This window comes from Musca domestica, unplaced genomic scaffold (assembly GCF_030504385.1).
Source record: "Musca domestica strain aabys unplaced genomic scaffold, Musca_domestica.polishedcontigs.V.1.1 11, whole genome shotgun sequence".
Classification (NCBI taxonomy): domain Eukaryota; kingdom Metazoa; phylum Arthropoda; class Insecta; order Diptera; family Muscidae; genus Musca; species Musca domestica.
The window spans coordinates 19,165,069-19,181,619 of NW_026712133.1; the positions used below are offsets into that span (position 1 = coordinate 19,165,069).

The 16,551-nt window shown below is 32.4% G+C and overlaps 1 long non-coding RNA gene across 1 annotated transcript; it reads right to left on the reverse strand.

The window, feature by feature from the left end:
- Window positions 1-15,378: 15,378 nt before the first annotated feature.
- LOC131805853 (uncharacterized) lies at window positions 15,379-15,991 on the reverse strand. The gene is made up of 2 exons (XR_009343857.1): window positions 15,764-15,991; window positions 15,379-15,704 (listed from the first exon to the last, which is right to left on the reverse strand). It is a non-coding gene; the product is annotated as an uncharacterized LOC131805853 (long non-coding RNA).
- Between the last annotated feature and the right edge of the window lie 560 nt (window positions 15,992-16,551).

Below are 16,551 nucleotides of genomic sequence, written 5' to 3' on the forward strand. Positions count from 1 at the left end.
GGTTCAGATTTGTTAATAGCTATTATGCGATTTTATTTTTTTAGCCTAGAGGGAAATGAGTAAAGTTTAGTGAAAATCGGTACATATATAGCTATAGCTCCCATATATATTGTTCTTCCGATTTGCTATTTTTGTTCCACACAGTCGTAATATGCATCTAAAACAACCACATTTGGGGCAAGCAATCAAATACAGCATCGAAATGCATGTGTTAAAGGGATGGTTTTAGATTTGGATATAACAAAAAAGTGTAATATCAGCTCAAATAGGATGGATTTTTATGAAGATGGGATAAAATCTAGCTTTAACTTCGATGTATATGTTTGAATTAAAACGTTCTCAAAATCGAGTGGTACAAATGCATCCCTTAAATTTAGTGAAAATCCTATTTGTTAAATGTTTTTGTTTTCAAATTATAAATAATCTAAAACCATAATACCCGATACGAGAAGCTCTACTATATACGTATTTTAGTGTAGGGTATCATATGGTAGGCCCTGCCCGACTTTTGAACTTTATTCACTGGTTTTAACTTGTTTCATTTTAATAATGCGATGCTTGTCATTCATCATTGCAGCAGCTCACTCAAAAACCATTAATCAGATTTTCCTGACATATATATATATATATATATATATATATATATATATATATATATATATATATATATATATATATACATATATATATATATATATATATATATATATATATATATATATATATATATATATATATATATATATATATATATATATATTTAGTACAAAAATGAAATTACAAAATTATATTAAAATCTATTGAGTAAAAAAATAACGCAAAAAATAACATTTTAATCAATTTTTTTTATTCGAAAGTTCAATACGTGACATTAACATTTGAAAATGATTTCGGGCATATGGGCACCGCGGCTGTTCTTGACGAAGTGCATTCTGGACGTCCAATTTTTTCGAGCTCTGCTGGCCGTATGTCACGAATAACACGAACAATGCTGGCCTCCAAGGCGTCAATTGTTGCTGGTTTATCAGCATAAACCAGTGAATTCACATAGCCCCACAGGAAATAACCGAGAGGTGTCAAATTGCACGACTTTGAAGCCCAATTAATAGGTCCACTTCTCGATCTCCATAACGCAAGCTCCGGCCTCTTTTTTGAAAAAATAAGGTCCGATGATGCCACCAGCGTGAAAAGCGCACCATACGTTGAATTTTTCTGGATGTTATGGATGGCTGAACACAATTTTGCGATAAAACAACGGGTCATTTGCCAACTGCTCTAGAGCCCAATCTCTCATGATAATTTGTCAGACTACACTGAAACAAATAAAAAAAAAATTGTATTAATTTTTGGTGTTACTTTCTAAAATTTAGAGTTCTATCTAGATTAAAAAAACACCCTTTACATCAAATTTGGTAAAAATCGAGATCGGTTCAATTTTGAATATAGCTTTCATATATACCTTTATCCGATTTGAAGTTTATTGTGCACAAAATGGCTAATATCAGCCCAAATGCAGTGAACTGTGACACTTTCGACCGAATTCAGTCTAGAAGCAAGTACATCAAATTTGGTGGAAATCGGAACAGATATAGCTACAGCTCCCCTATATATGTTTCATCCGATTTGGTTTTAAAGTCCCTCACATGGAAATATGCACTCCACAACAATGATATTTGATACCAGACAACAGATACAACTCCAAAATACGTCTGCCAAATTTTATTGGGATTGGTTCAGATTTTTACATAGCTTCGATATACATCTTCATTATATCTGCATCCGATTTTACGGATATTATTCACCGTACATATAATATCAGCCCGTATTGGTTTGAATTTTTCATATTCACCCGAATTTTACCATTTTGTGAAACTCGGTCCGGTATATCCATTGCTCCGTCAAATTGATTTGAAATCGATTCAGAGTTGGATATAGTTCTCTATAGCAATGATACGCATTCACATAAGGTTCATAGTTGGTATGATCTACGTAACTTAAATACCCAACATAAAGATTTTTGTTACGGGAGCCCTACTAAATACACATAGTGGTGTAGGGTATTATATAGTCGCCCCGCCCGACTTTTGACCTTTCCTTACTGGTTCTTATTTAAAAAACACAAAATATTCGTATATGTATTTAAAATCAGTTGAACTCAGTGCGCTTCGGTACCCCTTTAGCGAAGCGCACTGAGTTCAACTAGTATGTATGAAATATATGTAAACCCAAATGGGATCAATTTTGACATATACGTTTGAATTAAGCTAAAGTTCCTATATATATGATTCATCTGATTTGATAATTGGGGACCTAAAGCTTTAATTTGCACTCCATAACAACAATATTCGGTATATGATAAAATGTATGTAGAAATATGTTTGTACATTATTTGTATTCCCTCCACCATAATAAGTTTGTCATTCCGTTTGTAAAACCTCGAAATACACATTTTAGACCCCACAAATATATATATTCTTGATCAGCATAAAATTCTATGTCGATTTAGGTATTGAAAATGGGCCATGTAGGTCCACGTTTTGGTATAGCCCCCATATAACGGTACCTCCCGATATTTGGTATATTGTATTATGATGATTTTAGCGACACTATTCACCAGTACTGTTTCAAATTTGGTATTTGAAGTTCGTAATGAATACTACAGCCTTATACAAAAAATTGTCTGTGCAGGTCCACGTCTTAGTATAGCCCCCATATAACGGTATCTCCCGATATTCGATATTTTTAAGTTTCGTATTTGAATATTATAATGGCTTGATTATTGTAATGTTACCCATATAGGTCCATGTCGTCGTATAGACCTAATATAACACCTACATTCCGTATTTTTTAGATTTTAACAGAATTTTTAACGGACTTAATTGTTTTTGAGAATTGCCAAATTCGTTCCAAATGGCGGAGGGTATTCAAAGTTCGGCCCGGCCGAACTTACAGTTTTTTTACTTGTTTAAGATTTAGATATAGCATCCAAGAATGAATTCCTCTCATTTTATGAAAATATTACACCAACCATGTTACACATTTCAAATAAAGTTGAATTTTGATTCATAAGATAAACATTCGAATAGAATATAGTCTGCCCAAATTGGACTAAATCTATTGAGATCGAGCTAGAGATTCCAGATTTATGTATCATGCCACTTTGTTTTTTAAGAATCTGCCATAACATATATATCATAGCAGTGAGTTTTGTTACGAGAGGTCACATCCAGCATAAAAATGCAATTAAAGTGGAAATCGATTCCTATTAGGATGAAGCTCCAATATATCCTATATGAAGTCGAAATACATATTCTATACTGATTTACTTAAGAAATTTGTTTTACTGTTAGCTCTGCTAAATGTTCAGAGCTTGTGGGGTTTCTAATAGTCGACCTCTTACTATATTTTTCTTTCCCCCATTATTTTAAAAACTACTGTACATATATAAACCGAAAAAATTAATGAATAAAAACATATCATTGAAAAATCATATTGTCAAAATTGTTGAAAAAATTTTCCATTTTTTTCTGGAACACATAAGAAGCTAAAAACTATTTTTTTTTTTGTTATATTAGATAACGTAATATCAATCAATAAATATATGAATTAATTTAAATCTTGGTTTCGATTAAAACCCAATAATATGTTGGCAGATTTTACGACGTGAAAATAATCAATTGGAATATACGTTTGTATGTGAAGTTTCGCTTTTCGCAGAGAGTTATAATTTTGTTTTCGCTATCGTGCTGCCAAATACGTAGCCTGGAACTCATGGACAAACTTCCAACAATAATTCATTGAATTCCATTAAGTGGCCAAGTTAGTTTTCCCATTGTAATGGAGATGAGACATGTTAATCACCGTTCTCCGGTAAGTGTTAACATTGATATTGGTTTCTTCTGTTGTTTGCCTGCAGTACCATCAATTACCCGAAATGGAGTTTAATTTTGCTGTCCCCTATATCCGAGTTATCGAAACCCCCATGCCAATTTCAGATGTTTCAATACACGTTTAGAAGCTGTTTTTATACCCTCAGCCATATGGCTAGAGAGGGTATATATCATCCGATACGAACTAAAGATATATCTGGCTTCCTTCTCCGTGTTACAAATAAGTGCACAAAGACATAATATTCATTTTCATTTACACAACTACTTTATATCACTAAAGTCAATGTAGGGTGAACATTTAGGATCCAACATTCTTAAATCCGATTTTCGTGTGAAAGCGCCTTTCCATATTTTTGATAATCTAAAAACCTATGTCTTTTTAACAGAACCTCCTCTTTTCGAAATCAAAATTATGATCTTGATATTTTGTACAGACATTTGTGGTACTCCTAAGATGTCTGTTCATGAAAAGGTACAATATCGGGTCATACATATTAAGCTAAACGCCACATATAAAATAACATATGCCTATTTTCTTTTTTTTGGAAGTAATGTAATGTATTGTTTTGAGATCTTCAATTGATAATATATTTTTTACACAAAAACTTATTTGGGTTTCTAAATTTTTAAAAAAAATCCAGGAGATCACAGTTTGCTGTCGTTCCCAAATTGCGGCACCACCGTCATTGGGAATTTTTGGGAAACTAAATGCATTCTGTAATTTATCATCCTTATCTCACGATTTGAGATAAATGACATTTAACGGTACGGACCGATTTTAGGTAAGTTAAATGTCTTAAATTATGTATCTATACCCAACACCACATAGAGGTAAGGGTATTTTGTATTTGTGCATTTGTTTGTAACAGGGAGAAGGAAGCGAGATAGACCAATAGTTACTTTTAAGGATCTTCATAGAATCACTTTCTAAGTCGATTTATGCATGTCAGTCCGTCCGTCCATCCCTGTATTCTTGTGAACAAAATGCATGTCGCATTTATTATCCGATTAAGATGAAGTTTTGCAAATTGTTAATTGTACACCCAATGGCCAATATAAGTTCCAATGACCTGAATCTTGGTACATCTTACCGAATTAAGTCTAGAAGCAAGTACAATAAATTTGGTTCGGTTCAGATATAGCTATATCTTCCATACATATGTTTTATCCGATTGCCGATTTTAAGTCAGTTACATGCGTAATATGCACTTCACAATAATAATCTTTGGTAGCAGATATCAGATACAGCCCAGAAATACCTCTGCCAAATTTTATCAAGATCGGTTCAGATTTGGATATAGCTCGCATATATATATCCTCAACCGATTTCGGGTAATTGTGCACCCAATAGCCAATATAAGATCCAAATGAAATGAAATTCATTTCGGCATATCCGACCGAATTTAGTCTGGAAGCAAGTACACTGAATTTGTTGAAAATCGGTTGATATATAGCTATAGCTCCCATACATATGTTTCATCTGATTTGGTGTTTAAGCCCCTCATATTCGTAATATGCATTCGACAGCAGAAATCTTATAGAGCTCAGAAATATCTTTGCCAAATTTTATCGAGAACGGCTAAGAATTGGATATAGTTTCCATATATATCTTTAATCCGATATAAGGTTTATTGTGCAAATAATGGCCAATATCAGCCCAAATGGGGTGAATTTCGGGACGTACGTTTCCATTTTGTACAACTATGTTCCGATATATATTTTTATACCCTACAACACTATGTGTTGGGGGTATTATAAGTTTGATTGGGCCAGAATTTATGTAACACCTCGAAATATTGGTTTCCCATATGGGAAAGTATATATGGATCTTCCTAGCTCGCCGAGCTGAGTCGATCTAGCTATGTATGTCCGTCCGTCCGTCTGTCCGTTTGTCCATGTTAATTTGTAATCACGCTACAGGTCGCAATTATGGCCCGATCCTAACGAAATTTTCGCGAAGGTGGGGTTAGGGCGAGAATAGAAGCCTATTTCTTTTGGAGATGATCGCCAAATGTTTAGGGGTTAAAATGAAACAAAAACTGAAAAAATGTCTGATTCGCAATTATAGACCAATCGACGCGGAATTTCGCATGTAGCTAGAGTTTAGTGCGGGGAAGAAGCCTACCAATTTGGGTGGTCATCGGATAATATTTAGCGGGTAAAATAGACCATATCTTTTTTGTTGAAAAAATTCAACATTTTTCATTAAACCGCGAATATTTTAAATTCCGGCGAAATCACAAAGCCATGACAAGGTTACTTCTGATCTTTACATTGATGTTAAGATCCAACAAATCGAATATATAGCAAAATATATGTGATATATATGTTTATCAAAGAAGATATGTTTGAAAGATATCATATCTGTCGAGAACGGCTGAACTGATTTCGACAGTTCTCATTAATTCAGAATGGCCTCTTGGCAGGAAAGAAAAAACGTCTAAAGAATCGCATAAAAATATCTCTCTAAAGATAAAAATATTGGTTTTGTAAATTTTCTCATATTTTTTTAATTTTGTCATATTTTTGGCATATTTTCATTTTGAATTAAACATTTGGTAATATTTCTACAGCTAACAAAACTAAGTAGTTAGGATATCAGGATATCATATACAGATCGCATTTATGGCCCGATCCTTACGAAATTTTGCATGGGGATAAGATCAGGGTCTGAATAGAAGCCTACTCTTTTTGGAGATGATCGCCATATATTTAGGGGTTGAAATGGACCAAAAAACTGCAAAATTCTCTGCAGGTCGTAACTATCGCCCGGTCCTCACGCACATTTGAATGGCCATCCAAAAATATTCCATGTGTGAAGGAGTTTGCCAACTTTTGTAGACAAAATACGAACATGTCCATTCCAGGACGTTTTGGAGAATTCACAAATACAGGAAAGACGCACTTCTGAATATTTCGTTAACGCTGATTCCGTTGAAGAATATAGTCAAATGTCTGTATCTCATATAGATGCGTTTCAGTCAAAAACCGATAATAAATGTTAATCTTTTGCCACTTCTGAGAGATTATAGGTCTATGGGAAATATTGGTTCCAGATCTAGGAAAACCATTTGAGCGCAACATCTACCAATAAATTGGAAATGAGCAAATTAGTTATTATTCAAAAATTAGAGAACGAAACCTGATGGTTTTCTTTTATTATTTGTTATAATATCTTGTGGAATTCTTTCGAGTATCTCGTCCATATAAACTGTATCGTTTATTATAGTGTTGTAGGGTGTTCAACGGTCGGCCCCGATCGACTGTAGCCTTTGCTTACTTGTTTAATATAATCCTTCTCGGGGTGATATCATGCACTCTATAGCAATGTTGTTTGGTATAACAGATTACAATGTCTCCGTCAAATGAAAATCGATTCAGAATTGGATATGCCTCCCATGTGAAACCAAACTACTACTGCTCTTAAGCCAAATGTTTATAGGTGGTATGATCTACTTCAAATAAACTCTTTTGTTACAGGACCTCTATTTAAATGCATAGTTGTGTAGGGTATCATATAGTCGATTTTTTACTATTCCTTACTGGTTTTAAATCTTATTTGGTGCAGCACTAATAATTAAAGGTAATGCACATTTATTGGTATTTTGAAGATTCTAGTCATTTTCTTTGCGGATGTAAGACCTGTTCACGATATATGTGATTCATGTTTTTTTTTTTTTTTTGACCGTAGAAGTTTTTGATTTGCCAATATAAACTTATTGCCAATATTACATATTTTTCTTATTATTTTCATAATACACTTTACAATGACCTTAGTCTACTAAAACTATATTTAGCTTGAAATGTCAGGAGTTAGATTCGGAAAACTTTACATTTGCGACCGAACTGGAAAAAACACTTTCGAGATTGTTTGTATTTCCATGTTTTTGGCTAACATTGTGCACGCGCACGATTGTCGATCGTCAGACAAACCATCAACATACATATGTACAAATTATACAGCACGTATATTTTCCAATGTCCGTCCGATCAGTCAGACGAGCGAATGTCTGCTTTATATGTCTACAACAATCCACATACATATGAACATATGTGTGTGGGAACACATACGACATGCATGGTTCTCAGCAATCTTTGACACTGTGTGCTGAATGTACGTACAAACGTACAGTTTTTTTGTGTTATTTTGTAACATGTCATGCATTTTCTTTCCGTTTCTCTTAATGCTTAGGGGTTTTAATTAAAAATGTTAGCCGAACGTGTCGTTTTGAGGTCGAGTAGATTTTCCTCAAAGTTTTAAATGAAAAAAAAAAAATAGTTAAAAATAATATTTAATTCCGGATTAGTTTCGCAAATACAGACTCAAATAATTGTTGAGTTTTATAAGCATATTAGACTCCACTAAATAAGCATATTAGACTCCACTAAATAAGCATATTAGACTCCACTTCCCGATATACAGTATTTTGATGATTTTAACGACTTTGTTTACCGGAATTGTTTCAAATTTCGTATTGTAAGTTCGTAATGGGTGCTACTGGACACAAATTTTGGTATGGACAAAATTACAAGAAAATCGAACAATTATACCCAGCTTTATGCGGAATCATTAATTCCATATTCATCTTTGCGTTCTGGTTGACAGAAATATTCAGATATGGCAAAATCGCTGTCATGTTTCGCAAGATATGACAAATAAAAGTATTGACAATTGTGATCCAGGCACCAGGAGGGTTTGGCAGATCTTGTGTTAGCAAAAATGATGGTATGTGTTAAATTTGAAGGGAGTTGGATGCTTATTTCACTTTCATTCAACGTTTTGTTTTTCAAAATCTTCAAACCTATGGGGGAGATATCAGAATCTTGTGTTAGTAGAAATAATGGAATGTGTGAAACGAGAAGAGAACCGGATGCTTACTTCGGATTATACTATCGTTTTAGCTATTCAAAAGTTCGACCCTTTGTGGAGGAGGTACCAGAAGGAATGGCGCGACTTCTACCATATTTATAACACATCTAGTGTTGGCAAAAATATTGAGATGTGCCAAGTCTGAATGAAACCGAATCTTAATTACTCGTTTTATGAGCTTCATGGATATTCAAAATTTTGACATTTTGTGGGGGAGAAACATGATGGAGTAGACCGATATTTTCCATTTTCGCACCTGACCTAGCACTGATACAAATATAAGGATATGCAAAGTTAGAACAAAATTATTATAATATTAATAATATTGAATAGTATACAATTATCCTTTTACTTCCTGTGCAGAAAATATTTTCTTTTTAAAATTTCGACTTTTTGTGAAGTTTTGCCCATCTCCGAACTAAGTTTAATAGTAATATTACGATATACTAATTTTGGAACAAATCGGGTATAAAAATTGTCTAAATTGAGTGAATTTCAGCACTTCAGACCGAATTCAGTTTACAAGCAAGCAAGTTTTTCAAATTTCGTGAAAATCGATTAAGATATAGCTATTTATAATCATACGATTTGGCGTCTTAGCCCCCACATTCGCAATATGTACCCCATAACCATGATATTTGATACCAGATATCCAATTGAAAAGATATTGGTTCAGATTGAAATATAGCTTAATCCTATTCGACGGTTATTGTGTACCAAATATGTAATATCGATTCAAATTATCGGGATTTTTGGACATTCAAATGAATTTATAGTGGAAGCAAATACGACATTTGTTCAAACTCGGTTCCCATATATCTAGTATTTTAACATATATAAATACCCTACATCGTACTGAAATTGGAGAAAATCCGTCAACATTTAGATATAATTCCCATATATATCTTCGTCTGATTTGTCTTTTATTATGCACCAACTATATAATATTAGTCCAAATAGCATAAAATTTGGCACACCTAACCAAGTTGAGCCTATAAATAATATGTCCAACTATAACTCCCATATATATATATATATATATATATATATATATATATATATATATATATATATATATATATATATATATATATATATATATATATATATATATATATATATATATATATATATATATATATATATATATATATATATATATCAGTCCATTTCAACTTTAAATTATAACCGCTTTAAATCCATAATACGAATTCAAACGGTATGATTTATTTCTCATCAATTCTTCATAAAAACGTGTATTTGTTATAGGTATGTCCACGAAATATGCAAAGTGGTGTAGGGTATCATAAAGTCGGTCCCGCCCGGCTCTTAGCCTTTCTTCACTGGTTTTTAATAAAAATCCTTCTGGAAGTCAGATTATGCACACTATAGCAATTTTATTTTGGTACGAGAGATAGCTTTGGTGCAAATCGATTCAGAATTGGATATATCTCCCATGTATTAGTTCTCTCTGAAACCAAATTATAACTGCTCCAAAGCCATAACAGCACTATGTGTTGGGGTATTACAAATTTGATTGGACCAAAATTATGTAACACCTAAAATATTGGTTTCCCACATAGGAAAGTATGTATGGATCTTCCTATCTTGCTGAGCCGAGCCGATCTAACCAAACCAAATTATAACTGCTCCAAAGCCATAACAGCACTATGTGTTGGGGCATTACAAATTTGATTGGGCCAAAATTATGTAACACCTAAAATATTGGTTTCCCACATAGGAAAGTATGTATGGATCTTCCTATCTCGCTGAGCTATGTATGTCCGTCTGTCTGTCCAATTATGGCCGGATCCCCACGAAATTGAAAATGGGTGTGGAGTTATGGTCAGAATAGATCGCAAAACATTTAGTGGTTGAAATGGACCAAAAACTGAAAAAATTTCTGATTTTGCAGTTGCTTTACAGGCCGTATTTAGATACCAATCGACGCGAAATGTGGCATGGAGTGAGAGTTAGAGCTCGGCAGAAGCCTACCACTTTGGAAGGTAATTAGGCAATATTTAGCGCGTAAAATAAACCATAGCTTAAAAAAAAATACGAAAATTTCCACTAAACCGCGAATATTGTTTATTACGTCGAAATCACAAATACATTTAAAGATCACTTCTGATCATTACGGCTTCCAACATATTGAAGTGTTGTAGGATATCACATGATCGGCCCGAACGAGTATAGCCTTTGCTTTCTTGTTTTTATATGCATTAAAAATATTATATATGAAAATTTCTTTGGAAAATTTCGTGATATATGAAATCGACAGAAAATACATATAGGGGGGCTATATCGAAATCTGAACCAATTTCAATATAATTTCGCCAATTTACTTTTTAATTTGGAAAATTTATTTTTGTTCCAAATTCCATCAATCATTTTGAATTTCATTGGAATTTAATATCGAAATCTGTCTAAAATAAATAACGGGCTATATCCAAATCTGAACCGATTTCAATATAAATTTAAATTTATTTTTATACCAAATTCCGTCACTCACTCCAAATATTATTGAAATCGGACCTTCAGAAATTTCTATAATGTATATAGCCTATGTTACTATCAGACGATGCTGTAGTATATTTGGAAATTTTTAGGAAAATCTGTTCAACAGTTTTTGAGATAATAAATTACAAAAAAAAAAAAAAAAAAAAAAAACAATCAATATCTCAAACAATTTTTAAATAAATTTGATTTTATATTTTATACTCATTTTTCTTTTATTAATCTTCTTTTTTCACAACACATTCGTCGTGACATATTAAATACTTTTGCATTTTACAATCTGACCTCTACCACTTTGACACTAAACGTTTTCAAATTACGTTGGCTTATGGATAACGCGTTTATTTGCAATTTGAAGGTTTTGGTTCTTGCTGTTATTCGTTGGTTATGAAATTCCATATTTTTGATTTAAGGTCATAACACGGACAAACCGACATATTCTTAAAACAACGGGTTCAATATGTATGTACATACATCTTTTATCCAGCACTAATGAAAACTATGGCCAACCCCGGCAAGTTCCACACTCGCCCTGGGTTCGGATGTTCATGAAACAGCAGTTGATTATCGCTTAAATAGTTGGTTGGTTAAACTGACTGGCAGACGGATTGTTGTTGCGGCAGCAGAGTGTTAATTGTTCTGGTTGAAAAGCTATTTTTTGATTGTTCTTGTTTGGAGTTTTGGATAAGCAAGTGGGAGCAAGTTTATGGTATTTATACCACACTGCGCCCGAAATATTTAGCATTCATTCTGGTTTTTTCTGCTGTTGTTGGCCATTACATTCAAATCCTATATTTAAATTTTACTGCATGTAAATAAAATTTTTATTTAACATAGGTATTGATATATATTTTTCACATAAAGTGATAAATCACGACATGAAAATAACCAAGCCAATGCAAAGAACCAACTTCATTTGCGGTCATAAGTTATAATATTGAAAAGATGTTTAACTTTTAACCGCAAACATAACATGTGTTTGGAAAAAGCCAAAGTGTCCGAATTTTGTTCGTTTGTTTACCATCATATATAGTTTTAAATTTACTTCAGAATCTATCTATATCTATAAAAGAGGAGAATGTTTGTTTGCTTGCTTGTAATTTATGGACTCGAAAACCGCTGCACAGATTTTCCTGAAAATGTCCAAGTATACTACAACATCGCCTGAAAGTTACATAGGCTATATAATCTTTTGAAATTCTTAGTGGAACTGGAGGTATAGCATCAGAAGCGGAGGTACCTCCCAAAAATTTAGATTTTATATGAACATATCTGTTGGCATTTAGGAGATTTAAGGGATTCGATGAGAATATATATTTTTCAAATTATATTGAAATCAGTTCAGATTTGGATATAGCTCCCAAATATATTTTCGGCCGATTTCATGTAATTGATGCAGCTGTGTACGTCATATTTCAATGAAATTTGGAATGTGTGATGGAATGTGTCTAAGAAATTTTGTTTACCTAATTATATTGAGATATGTACAGATTTGGATATAGCTCCGATATATATTTTCGACCGATTTCGTTTATTTGATGCCCCAAACACTCTATGTTTGTTCGATTCCAATGAAATTTAAAATGTGTGACGGGATTCGATCAGAAAATAAATTGCTCAAATTATATAGAAATAGGTTCAGATTTGGATGTAGCTCCCATATATATGTTCGACCGATTTCACATATTTGATGCACCAAACACGATACGTATGTCCGACTCCAATGAAATTCGTCATGAGTGACCCATTTTTGTACAAAAATAAATTTGTCAAAATATATCGGTTCAGATTTGGATATAGCTTCAAAATGTTGCAGTTTCTTGCACGCTTGGTGTTTGCTATGAAATCAGTAAATCCGAAGGACAAACCCTTTGTGTATGCGAACTAAATTTGGCATGTTCCTGCATTTCACCTGGTCAGTTGTTCTTGGCATACTCACGCGTTGGAAGACCAAGCTATTTGTTTAACAGCAACAAATATTCATATATAAAATTTTGAATGCATACAAAATCAAAAGGTGTAGCGAAACGCACCGGGTTCAGCTAGGTAAATACATTATTTAATTATCCCATGTAACTGTATCTCCACATATTCTATATTCACATAAATTTAGCCGTATTTGACTCATGAAGTGTTTCAAATTGGGTTGTTTTTATATCCTCCACCATGCCACCGTTTTGTAACTCCTCGAAATACTCATAAAAGACGCAACAAATTATATAGCCGATGGCGGTTTTTGTTTACTTATAAGTTTATGGTTAACTTTCATGACGCACATTCATTTGAAGAAAATTGAGAGTTTTTGTGAAATAAATATAAATTTAATTCAATCATTTGTTAAGGAAAACATAATCACACAAAAACTTAAATGTATGACCCAATGTCCCAAAATTTACAAACGAGTTTGTTCCTCCACTTCTACGCTTATTTATAATTTGCGCCAAGTGCATAATACTACGATAGATGAAGAACCAATAACATCTGCTAAACTCAAAATTGGTTCTATAACTATAATTATAAAAAAAAGCATATTGTTTTTAAAATATTATTTTGAAAGATCTGACTAGAAATATTTTAAATTAAAAACATTTCATTTTGTGCGTACCCAATTATTTTTATTAAACGTTGTTGAATTCACATGAATTATTATTTTATGTTTGTTTTTAAATAAATGTTCACGCCAACATTAAACTTGTTATTTTTATTTTTTCACGTAAGGTATACAGAAATTATTCGAGTTGTTCGACTTATTCGATGAATCGATTTATTCGAGCTATGTAAGACTTTTAATCGATTAATTGAACAAAATAGAAACCCCAAAATCGGTTTCGTGGAAAAATTACTAAATATACACATAAATCAGTGGCAGTCAGTAAAGATAATCAAATAACACGTTTTACGAAGAATATATACAATTCGACGTAATCATTGGCATTGAAATGTCATGATGATGACAATTGGTAATATCTGTGATAATGATATGGTTTTGTGATATGCCATTTGAAAGACACTAAAAACGATCGAATGAATAGGACGGAGAATACAGGTCGTTATTCTAGAAATCATATCGAAGAATTCAGCTACTTCGATAGACTGCAGGCATAAATTATCAGGAGTGAATTGGGTAGGTAAAGTAGAGCAATAGAATATGAAGTAAATATGACGTACCTCTCGTATCAAAAAACTATTGCCATATTATATTTATATTACTACCATGGTACAATGAAATCAAGGTAGAGCACCTCTACCAACCGATTGTAATTTTTGTATTTACCTGTCTTAACCCAACATACCAAATTGACTTGAGAATAATATTTTAATAAGCTTACAAACATAAGCCTAAAGCTTGAGAAAATCTTGAGAATGTATTGTGAAATGTTTGTTTAACAATTATAGAATAATCGAAAAGGAACCCTTATTCATAAGCTTATTCTTGTAATTGCAGAATAAGCTTACGAAAGTAATATTTTATAAAGCTTATTTTTTCAATGGTAAAAAATATTTATTTATTAATTTTTTAATTATTTTACACATTTCATTCATTGATTGCCATCCCAGCTGTCACTGCATCCTGTTGCCTTGATACCTAGATGCTTTCTTTCCCCTTATTTGAGCTTCTGTATCTCCTCCACTTATTCTTCACTTCTGTTGAATTCCTGCAACTTTTTGACGCCTCCATTCTGAAATGAGATTGAAATAATTTATACTACAGATTCCCAGATTTATTATTCATCATTACCTTAGAGTTTCGTCCGGAAATGGGTCCTAAATTTGCGTGATTTTGATTTTAACCAAAGAAAATAATTTTTTGTTGACAATTTTCACAAAAAAAATCAAAACAAATTTGTCAACAAAGGACAGATTTGAGAAAAGTTTGTGCAAAAAAGTGTTTCTCAAGCATTGTTGAAAAATTCTTATGATAAACTATTTTCATAATATTATTCTCAAGCTGTATTGTATTTTTGGTATGTTGGGAACATTCCAAATTAATTTGCGCATGTGTGTGTTCTTTTCAATTATATGAAAAAGCATTGAGAACCCAACATACCAAATTGACTTGAGAATAATATTTTAATAAGCTTTCAAAAATAAGCCTTAAGCTTGAGAAAATCTTGAGAATGTATTGAGAAATGCTTGTTTAACAATTATAGAATAATCGAAAGGGAACCCTTATTCATAAGCTTATTCTTGTAATTGCAGAATAAGCTTACGAAAGTAATATTATATCAAGCTTATTTTTTCAATGGTATAAAATATTTATTTTTTAATTATTTTACACATTTCATTCATTGATCGCCATCCCAGCTGTCGCTGCCTCCTGTTGCATTGATATCTAGATGATTTCTTTCCCCTTATTTGAGCTTCCGCATCTCCTCCACTAATTCTTCACTTCTCTTGAATTCTTGCAACTTTTTGACGCCTCTATTCTGAAATGAGATTGAAATAATATACACTACAGATTCCCAGATTTATTATTCATCATTACCTTAGAGTTTCGTCCAGAAATGGGTCTTAAATTCGCGTGATTTTGATTTTAACCAAAGAAAATATTTTTTTTATTCGACAATTTTCACAAAAAAAATCAAAACAAATTTGTCAACAACAGATTTGAGAAAAGTTTGTGCAAAAAAGTTTTTCTCTAGCATTGTTGAGGAATTTTTACGATAAACTATTTTCATAATATTATTCTCAAGCTGTATTGTATTTTTGGTATGTTGGGAAAATATTCAAATTCAAAATTTCATACTATTTGGCTCTCGTTTGCTTTTGCCTGTTACAAACAAATGCACAAAGACATTATACCCTGACAACATTGTGGTGTAGGGACAACATTTACACTTTTTATAGCGAAATAAAGCTTTACAGAAAAAAAAAAAAAAAAAAAAACAAAATAAATTGTTACTTTTCATGAAATTTTGTTTTGATTGTAATTCTGATATTGCAATCCATACTGGTAGGCTCTTTACTATTACTCCTATTTCCGACATTTTTTGCTTTCATTCAATAATATTAAAAAAAATGTAAAAATAATGATATTTGACTTTTTTGCAGTTTGTTTTATCTCACCCTTTATATGGGAGCTACATCCAAATCTTAGCCGTTATCGATAAAATTTGGCAAAGTTATTTTCGTGCTCTTTAAGATATCTGGTACCTAATATCATTGTTTTCGAATGCGTATTACGAATGAGAGGGACTTAAACACCAAATCGAATGAAACATATATATGGAAGCCATAGCCATAATTGAATCGATTTTCACCAAATTTTATGTA